Raw genomic sequence first — 9751 nt, 5'->3', positions numbered from 1 at the left:
CGCCCCCGCCACCTGACTCGCTGTTTGTAAACTCAACTCGTCCAGCCACGCCCCTTCCTCCCTCTCTCCCGCCCCTTTAGGGTCAATATCTGCATAACCCCGCCTCTCCCTGCTGTGACTGGCTGCCCGTGACATCACTCTTCCTCCTGGGCGGGACTCCCGAGGGGCGGGGGGGTTGCCGCTCCCGCGAAACTAGTAGCATAGTCCCGCCTCCCGGCGCGACCCTCGGGCAGGGCGCTGATTGGGCGGGCGGCGGCTGACGCTCTGGCGCCGGGCGCTGCGAGTGGCGAGCGCGGGCTGTCAGTCTGCCCGGCGGCCGGCCGCACTTCCGCCTCGGTGTCAGCGGGTCGCGGGCCTGCGGGGCGGGGGCGGGGTGGGCGGCGAGGCTCGGCAGGCGCCGGAGGGACCGCGGTCCAGGTGAGCGGCCCGGGACCTCGGCCGGGCGTCGGCGGGGTTCGGGCGGGCGTTGGGCGGGCGGGGCCGGGGGTTGGGGGGGAGGGGAACCGGGTCCCTGTGCCCACTGCCCGCCGGCCAGGCCCGGCCCCGGCCTCCGCTCCCCAACCCCGGCCCGACCCCCGCCGTCCGCCCCGCCGGCCCGCCAGCCCGCGGCCCCGGGGAAACTTGGGAGGAAAGTTGGCGGCGGGCGGGGGGCGGCGGCGGCGGGGGCGCCGGAAGCCGGGTGGGCTGGGAGGCCGGAGCGCGCCTGCCGGCCCCGCTGGGCGTCGGGCGGGCGGGGGCGCGCTCGGGGGTCGCACGCGCGCCGCGCGGAGGGCAGCGCCCGCGGGGACCCGGCCGCTCAGGCGACCACCTGTGGGAGGAGGGCTGGGGCGCCCCGCACCTGGCGGGCCGTCCGGCTGTCGTGCTGCGGGCGCTCCTGGTCCGGCTCGGATGTCACCCAAGTTAGACGTGAAGCTCTGATGGCACAGGGAGCCTCCGGACTTGTTGAGTGCACGCGCAGGTCAGGGCCGCGGGCAGGCGCGGGGTCGGGCCTCCCGCCTGTGCTAAAGGAGAAGCTGGGGCCAGCACGGTGCTCCGGGGGAGCCGTGCTCACGTCCTCGAGTCTTCATCCTGAATGTCAGTCCAGGACCAGCTGCTGACCGACCGGAGCCAGCAGCTGCAGCGTTAGCCTCTTTTCAGGACCGCCTGGGCGCATCTGGAGACCTGGCCTCGTTCAGTTCGGTTCAGCAGGCATTTCTGCCATGCCCGTCGCCTGCCTGGCCGCCTGCGGCCTGACCCCTCCAACCCAGTGGGGATGCTGGGAGGCCACAGCCCTGGGGCTCCAGGGGGACCCAGGTCCTTGTGGTTCTTTGCTGGGCAGCAAGGTGGAAGGCCCTTCCTGACGTTGTCTGCTGGGCAGTGGTTTCCTGTCTCCCCTAGCTGCAGTTCCTCCCTCTGGGACGTGTGTCATTTACCTGCAGGGCTGATGAGCAGATGACACGGTGGCACATAGTAGGTGCGCCAGATGGCTAGTTCCCTTTCCTCTTGCTTCGGACAGAAACCTGATGGGCTGTACTTCCTCCTTGTCCAGTGCGGTGCGTGCCTGGTGCTGTCACTGAGAACATGACCGTGCAAAGATGATTGAGTCTCCCCGGTTGAATTTGCTTTTCCTGTTTGCATCACATGTCCTTGTGTTAATAACAGCTCCTAACTCAGGTGGCGTTAATATGTAACAGTTGTTTTGCCAGGCCTGCTGTGAGCATGTTAGATCCACTTCATTCATGTGGTGCTGACCTTCTTAGTGTATTCATGAGGAAGCCGAGGAACAGAGAGGTTAGGTGACTTACTCTAAGTCACACAGTAGTAGGTGAGGGAGCAGGGATTTGAACCCAAGTAGGCTGGCTTCAGAGTTTACACTCTTAAATATCTCTCCGTATTGCCTTTTGTTGTTTTATTTTTTTTATTTTTTTTTTATTTTTAAAGATTTTATTTATTTATTTATTTTTGAGAGAGAGAGAATGAGAGATGACAGCACGAGAGGGAAGAGGGTCGGAGGGAGAAGCAGACTCCCTGCTGAGCAGGGAACCCGATGTGGGACTCGATCCTGGGACTCCAGGATCATGACCTGAGCCGAAGGCAGTCGCTTAACCAACTGAGCCACCCAGGCGCCCTCCGTATTGCCTTTTGAAACCAAAATTATTTCCGATCTTCTCTTTGCATTTTCTTCTGGACTATTCTAATTGCGCTGCATTGCTCTCTGTCTAAATTGTATTTCTTACAACATATATACCTGAGTTTCATGTTTTGTGAGCATGAGTGTTTATAAAACCATTTTATTTCTTCTAAAATAAAGTAATTCTCCATCCAGCTATCCCAGATTTTGCTGAAATAGTCCCCCTGCCGCCCAGCTCCTTGGTCAGCAGTGAGGTGGTTGAGGTCCGCTGCGTGGAAGGCCGAGTCGAAGGAGCAGGCTGATGATGGACACACGCCCAGAACTACAAGGCTGTGGCCCGCACTCAGCTCTGAGCACACCTCCCGCGGCGGCTGTGAAGCATGCACTTCAGGCGTTCCTCGTCCCAGGCGCGTGTAGGGGTCAGACTGGTGTTCCGTGTGACACTGTCTCACGGGTACCACTTGACTTTCACCCTCGTGTCCCTTAGCCGTGCCCTGTGCCCTCCGGGAAATGCAGGCAAATGAGTCTTTTAAGATTTTATTCCTTTCAGCTAATGATAAAAGTGACGTTTGCTTTTTGGTGGGGAAGTTTTTGAAACTTGCTATGTATTCTTGTACTGTCTTCACACAGGGGGTCAGCTGTCTCTTGCAAGTGATTTCTTGAGTATTTCCGTGAAAAGCCAAGGCCTCGTCTTTTCCTGGGACTTTGTGGCGGCCATGGGGTAGGTGGGGCTCACAGTGAGGGAGAGCTGTGATGTCGGTCCTTGAGGTGGCCAGCATGTTGTATTCAGGAGTTGGGTCGTTCTGAAGGCAGTGGGGGCAGCGGGAAGTGCCTTGGCAGGGGGCACGCAGGTTCTGGCTGTGGCACTCTGACCTGGGTGGGGGCAGGGTGACTTCTCTTTTCGTGCTTCCAGGGTCTATGGCTGTAAATCGGGTTACTGTGAGGGATGTATGTGACAGTGTCGTGGCGAGTGCCCGGTATTGTCACAGGTGCTCCGCACACCTTCAATCCCCGACCGGAGACGGTTTATGTTGACCATGATGCACAGACACACATGGATGTGGGTTAGAAGTGAAGCCAAGGGCATCTTTGGTAGGGAGGGCTACGTCCTGTTGAAATGAGTTACCGTAAACTTTCTAGTTCCGACTATTGAGGTGAGGTTGTACAGGACTTATGCAAGCACCCCTGGCCCCGTGAGGATCCCTGTAACTCAGCAGAGGGCCCTGCACTTCGCCGTGGGGGGCGGACCCTGGGCTTAGTGTTGAGTGCGCAGTGCCTCGTGAGTGGCTCAGTTCTGAGCTTGGAGCACGGACTCGTAGCTTATTGAGACTGAGAAGGAGTTAGTGTTCGAACGTGAGTGATTAATAAAAAGTACTTACGTCCTCAGGATTAGTATCTTAGGTTCTAGTACGTAGGTTCTTTAAACGCAGATTCCACGTACAGGGACTGATATGTGTGTCTCTGCTGTCGGTTTTGCTCTTTCAGAGTGTTTGGTGTTGGGAGTGCGTGGTGCTCGGGTTGGGGTCAAGCCCCGACTCAGAAGCATGGTGTGGGGTACGGCCCATCCCAGCAGCTCTCCTTAATAAATGTGTGGCTGAGAGCCACGTAGACATATCTGTGAACTTTATGGCGTTTTTCCCTTTTCTTTCCAAACTCAGAAAACAACTTTGGGTTATCTGGCGGAATTTCAAATCACCGTTCTTTCAACTGGATCTTCAGGTTACGCAAATACTATAATCTTTGTGTTGAGCTAAACAGTGGAAGTAAGCCCTTACAAACAACTGTCTTGGGGCGCCCGGCTGGCTCAGTCACTAGAGCAGGCAACTCTTGATCTTGGGGTGGTGAGTTCCAAGCCCCAGGTTGGGTATAGAGATAACTTAAAAAAAGGGTTTTTTTTTAAGATTTTATTTGAGAGAGAGCAAGATCATGAGCGGGGGGTGGGGGGGGAAGGGGTAGAGGGAGAAGCAGTCTCCCCAGTGAGCAGGGAGCCAGATTCGGGGCTCCATCCCAGGACCCTGGGATCATGACCTGAGCACGAGGCAGATGCTTAACTGAATGAGCCATCCAGGTGCCCCAAAATAAAAAAAGAATCTTAAAAAAAAAAAAATGAAAAGGACTGTCATGAAGAAGCATGATGTTGGAAGACCATGGCCTGCTGTGTGTCTGCTCGCTTCATGTTTCTGTCAAAGTAGTGCCTGCAGGGTTGTTTGGAGACGCAGACGCTGGGATTAGTCCTGGCTGAACTGGGCCCTGGCTGCACAGCCGTGGGGCCTGACCAGGGTGGGGTGGAGGGTAGCGCTCTTCTGGGCATCATCCCACCAAGATGGGCTGTTCTGGAAACGCTGGGTCCCTGGGTCCCTGGGTGCTCGGGATCTGGGGCCATCCCCAGGGCTGTGGCCTGTCAGCAGTGGGAACCGCCTGGGTGGACAGGCCTGACTGACTGCTGAGTTCATACCTTTACGAAGGGTTATAAGGTGCCCAGAGTAAGGCTTGTTCCAGGCTGGTGCAGGGGTTCTGGGGAGAGAGCACGATATACATGAGAATGGTCTGGAGGAGAGCTGTAGGAATCCAGATTCTAGGAAAAACTATGGCAGCCACGGGGCAGGGAAGGCTGTGTGTTTTGCTGATCAAAGGCTGGTCGTGAGAAAAGTTGAACTGCAATCTGACACCCTGAGCCACCTGCTTGGCTGGAAAGTGACTTTTACTGCCTTAAAACCAGCGTGACTGTATGATTTAACGTCCAACCTGGAAACCTGTAGAATGAAAAGAAGCACCGTGAAGGATGACCATGGTGACAGGTGCAGTGGGGGGCATGTGGTCACACTGTCACGTACCGGAGAGGAAGAGGGATCCTGTTGAGTCAGGTACTGAGCACCTGTGTTCCAGGGACTCAGTACCCAGAGGGAGAGGACTGCAGGAGGGGTCCCCTGTGGTGGGGGCCAGCTCCCTGAGAGGTGCTGTGGCTTCTGTCTCTACCGTAGCTGGGCTTTGGGTGGAATGCTGATTCCTGTCAGGGTAGAACCCTCCTGGGTTAGCATCATGGGCTTCTTAAACTGGCTTCTCATCAGAAAAACCTGGGGAGTTTTATAAGAAGTGTAGGTTCAAGGCCCAGCCTCAGATCTCCTGGATCTGGGCTTCCAGGGATGTGTGTGGCCTCCTCCCATTATTCTGATGGGCCTGGTGTGGCAGGGGTTTGGGGTGCGGGGAGGATGCTCCCTGTAGATTCTTGGATTCTCAGCACCCTGCACGGCGCTGCTGGCCTGGGGACTGCTTGACAGTTTTCTGTGAGCACAGCCCGTAGGCCGTGGTCGGAGCTCTCTGTCCAGAGTGTCCTCCCGCATTCTCTCGGGCTGCATGTTGGAACCCCTTTTTCCTGTGTCACAGAATGACGAGATGGATTAAAACAAACGTGTGTATAAAAGCTGGCATTCATCCTTGGTGCTGGATTCTCAGCTCCTGTTCCTCGAAGTGTGTGATGTGTTTCTGGCGCTCGCTGTTGCATGATAAGCAGGTTGGTCGAGTGGAGGCCAGGAACTAGACGAAGATTGTCGTGGGTGGTGGGGCGCTCTGCTCCCACCTGCTGAGCCGGGCGGCCGGCCCAAGTCCCAGCAGGAAGTGCGGCTCCCACGCTGCCGCTCCTGGGGCCGGGCTGGTCTACCCTCCACCTGCCTTACCAGGCCACCCTGTTGGCACGGAGAACGGTAAATAATCAGCGGTTAACAGGAACGTTTGTTTACATCGCATGATGAGTTTGTTTACCTTCCTCAAGCCTAGAAGCGCTCTGTTTCTTGCATGCACTCCTAACAAAACCCAGCAGTCCTTGTGTGATGGCCACTAAGCCGGCCCCGCAGGTCTGGGTGTGAGTCTGGATGTGAGGCAGCACCTTCTTAAGGTAGGGCTGCCGCTTGCCCGTCTATGGGAAAGCAGAGCTGGAATCTGCCCCTCAGTGCAAAAGCTATAAATTCTGTCCCGTGTCAGGCAGCTGATTTCTGTGATGATGACATGGACCTGGGGAGGCAGAGACTGAGAGCCACACACCTCAGAACACACAGCTCCCTCCTTGTGCCCTGAAAAACGGCACCTTCATGGAGCTTCACGTGCCCCTGGATGGAACCACGTTCCACACAGGTCTCAGGAAGCGGTGTCTGAAGGTCCGTCTCTGCTCCTGCCCATAGTGAGACCCGGGTGTGAGAGGTGCCCCGGGGGGTGGGAGGCAGACAGCCACGTGCGGCTCCCCTTGTGAAGGAGGCTGTGTGCAGAGAGCAGGTTGTCCCGCAGCTGTGGGGATAGGAGGGCCTGACCTTTCCTCAGCGGGTAGTGAGTGCAAGTTGAGCAGTCCAGGGCTTGGAAATCAGAATGAACAGCAGGCTTGGCCCCATGTCCTTACTGTGGGTTTGGGGAAGGCTGCTGCCAATGGGACTGGCCCCTTGCTTCCGCCCCTCCCTGCTCTGCCAGCTGCCTCCTTTCCACATGCGTCCAGGTGGCGGGACCACCAGAGCTTTCCAGGGCTGCCAGGCAGTCAGCGTGAAAGCCAGCCATGGTCTCAGCCCAGTGAGGCCTTGGAGTGCTGTGTCCAGGATGGATGCTTAGGAGGAAGGCGTTCAGTTCGTTAGCATACATGAGAGTAAGCGTTCCCTTTGTCTGACACGTCAGCCACATTTCAGGTGCTCAGAGGCTACTGCACCAGACCAAGCAGGCGAGTGCGTCTCCAGCAAGACTGGAGGTTCTGCGCCATGGCTCTGGAGCCAGTGCAGCTTGAGCCTTTGTTTCCATTGATTTTTGGTGTTTTACAGAAGGAAGAAACTGGGAACTGTGGCATAGTGGGGCATCAGTAGGGCAAGGGTCTTTAGGATTCCAGGTGACAGGTGGGTTTTGTGTGCAAAGTGGACATTTAAAGACTAAAATGCTAAAACATGAGTGACCACAAGGACCGTGTAGCCAGGAAGCACTGTCTGCCTGCAGCGGCATGGCTGTGGGAGGGGTGAGGTCTCTGGGGGCACGGGGACATGTGGCTCCGGGCCCCTCGCTCCTGCCTGGTGGAGAGGTCAGCGGGCTGTGGCCACCTCAGGGCCGGCCTTCTCCTTGGGGTGTGTCAGCGCCACCAGGCGGCCTTGGTCTCTCCTCTCCTCCCTTCGCTCTTTCCGTTCTCTGCTTCCCACTCGTGCCTAGTTGTGTGCGTCGTGTGCTGAACTGGGTGGCTCACACTCAGGAGTGACAGTGTTTCCTGTTCTTGGTGGGCCACTCTGCCAACGTCTTGGTGTCGTGGGAGCATCTTTCCAGGGTCTGCCCACCACGCTGCCCGTGGGGAAGGAGAGGCCCTGTGGGGAGGCAGCAGAGACGTTGGTTTTCTCCATCACTAGCCTGAGGCTCCCCGTGTCCTCGGCACTGGGGATGCACACAGGTTTCCAGAAGCGTTTGGCCTTGACCTTAAGAGCCACAGGGTGCTGAGAGCCTTGCAGATGCTGATGGAGGTGGCTGCTGCCCGCTCACCTCCATTTCTGACGGGCGTGACGGAAGCCCAGTTTTAGGCAGTGAAGCCATCAGGCCTAGGGCTTTCCTTCACTGCGAGCTATTTGATCACTGATTCAATCTCCTCGCTAGTCAGAGGTTTTCTGTTTCTTTGTGAGTTGGTCGTGGTGGGTCCTGTGTTTCTGGGAATCTGTCCGTTTCAGCAAAAGGGCATCCAGTTGGTTGGCGTGCCCTCGCTCACAGCGCTCTCATTCAGTCCTGTCTGTTTACGTAGACGCGGTGGTAATGTGCAGTTGTAGCTGAGTGTTGTCTCTCTTTATCTTCGTCTGCCTAGCTGCAGGTGATCAATTTTGTTGGTCTTATCAGAGAACCAAGTTTTGGTTTCATTAATTTTCTCTGTTTTTCTTTTCTTCTTACTCCCTTATTTCCGCTAATGTTGGTATTTGTCCTTTTTCCTTCCGTCATAAAGTTATTGATTTGAGACTTTTTTCTTATTTTTTGATGTTGGTGTTATTTCATTGAGTTCCTCTCAGCACTGCTTTCGCCACATCTCCTAAGTTCGCATATGTCGTATTTTCATTTTCATTTGTTTCTAAGTATTTTCTAATTTCCCTTGTGATGTCTTGGATGTGAATATTTCCTTTGTTATTAATTTCTCGCTCATTGCCTCACAGGCAGAGGAGATGCTTTGCATGAGGTCTAGTTTGTACAATCTGTTGAGCTGTAATTTGTGGCCTAACGTGCGGTCTCTGCTTGACACTGTCCCGTGTGCTTGAGAAGAACGTGTGTCTGCTGGTGCTATTGGGTGGCGTGTTGTGTGTGCGTCTTCAACCCGCTTGGTTGGTGGTGTGAAGTCCTCTGTTCCCTTATATACCTTCCGTCTGGATGATGCTTGCCAATGCATCTTTAAATTATTAAATAGAATTTATTTATTTACTTATCTATAAAAGTACTTTTAGAGTTTTCATATTGCTAATGTCTTTTCCTTTCTTTGTGAAGATCACACCTAAGTTGCCTTGCCTGTGTTTTGTTTTTTATTTTTTAATTTTTTTTAAAGATTTTATTTATTTATTTGAGAGAGAGAGAATGAGAGAGAGAGAGCACGAGAGGGAAGAGGGTCAGAGGGAGAAGCAGACTCCCTGCTGAGCAGGGAGCCCGATGTGGGGACTCGGTCCCGGGACTCCAGGATCATGACCTGAGCCGAAGGCAGTCGCTTCACCAACTGAGCCACCCAGGCGCCCGCCTTGCCTGTTTTTTATAGAGAAGAGAAGTAACACACAGTTCATCTTTCTAGTGAGTTGACCATGAAGATTAACCTCTGGGTCCCTTAGCTAGTCACTTACTCCGATGTGAGTAGGTCTGCTTTTCTAGGAGAACCGTACAGGTGGCTATGCAAGACTGGAGTGGTATTTGTGCAGGTGTACTCGTATTTGTACAAGTGGTAGTGGGAGCTTTTGCATTTGGAGCCAGGCTCCTGGACGTATGGATGGCAGTCAGTGCCTGCTGTAAAGAGAGCTGGATGGGGCTCTTCTCAGGGGGGTGGGCATTTTGTGGGAGACTGGGAGGAATGGTGGGGTGTCCTGGGCTGGTGCCCCCGTGAAGAGGCTGGGAGTGAGGATTCACTTCAACCCCTGGTGGGAGGTCCCCACATGGAGGGATCAAGACCTCTGCCTCCTTCGTCTGTTCCCTCCATGAGGCCAGGTCAGCCCTGTGGCATCGCCCTTGGGCCTAAGGGCAGTGCAGAAGGACAGCAGGATGACAGGAAGTCAGTGAAGATGCGCGGTACAGGCTTAGTTTCCTGGGTTTTCTCTGCAGTTAGAAGAGGGGACAGTTGAACAGAAACAGCTAATTAAAAAAAAAAAAGTCCTTTCCTGAAATACTGTCTTCATGGATGCACAATAAAATCTGCCTGAAGAAGAACATATGTGGGAAATATTAAATTCTGCCTTCTTGTTGATGCTGTTTCTTGAACAGTTGACTTTCTGTACATCCGTCTACTGTGGTAGAGGGCTGAGTTACAAAGCCTAAGTGCCCCTCGGGTGCATAGCCTTCTTGCTCGGGGGAGGGGGGCTTTATGCGCACGGCCCTGCACTCCCCTGCACAGGGTGTGTGGGTCAGATCTGGGGGTGGGAGACCCACGTCCAGCACTCCAGGCGGCCCAGCCTGCAGGCG

General features: G+C 55.1%; 1 protein-coding gene across 1 annotated transcript in view; it reads left to right on the top strand.

The window, feature by feature from the left end:
* Positions 1–269: 269 nt before the first annotated feature.
* The window catches only part of OSBPL2 (oxysterol binding protein like 2), a 38216-nt gene continuing 28734 nt past the window's right edge, over positions 270–9751 (top strand). Inside the window, exon 1 of the mRNA XM_025864959.2 lies at positions 270–417. The gene's annotated coding sequence lies outside the window, so the exon portion shown is untranslated. The remainder of the gene's footprint in view (positions 418–9751) is intronic.

Source organism: Callorhinus ursinus, unplaced genomic scaffold (genome assembly GCF_003265705.2).
Source record: "Callorhinus ursinus isolate GAN/ISIS: 27379988/994484 unplaced genomic scaffold, GSC_fseal_2.0 scaffold89, whole genome shotgun sequence".
In the NCBI taxonomy this organism is placed as follows: Eukaryota; Metazoa; Chordata; class Mammalia; order Carnivora; family Otariidae; genus Callorhinus; species Callorhinus ursinus.
The sequence above is the reverse complement of the archived record's forward strand: the minus strand, read 5'-3'. Positions and strand labels throughout refer to the sequence as shown.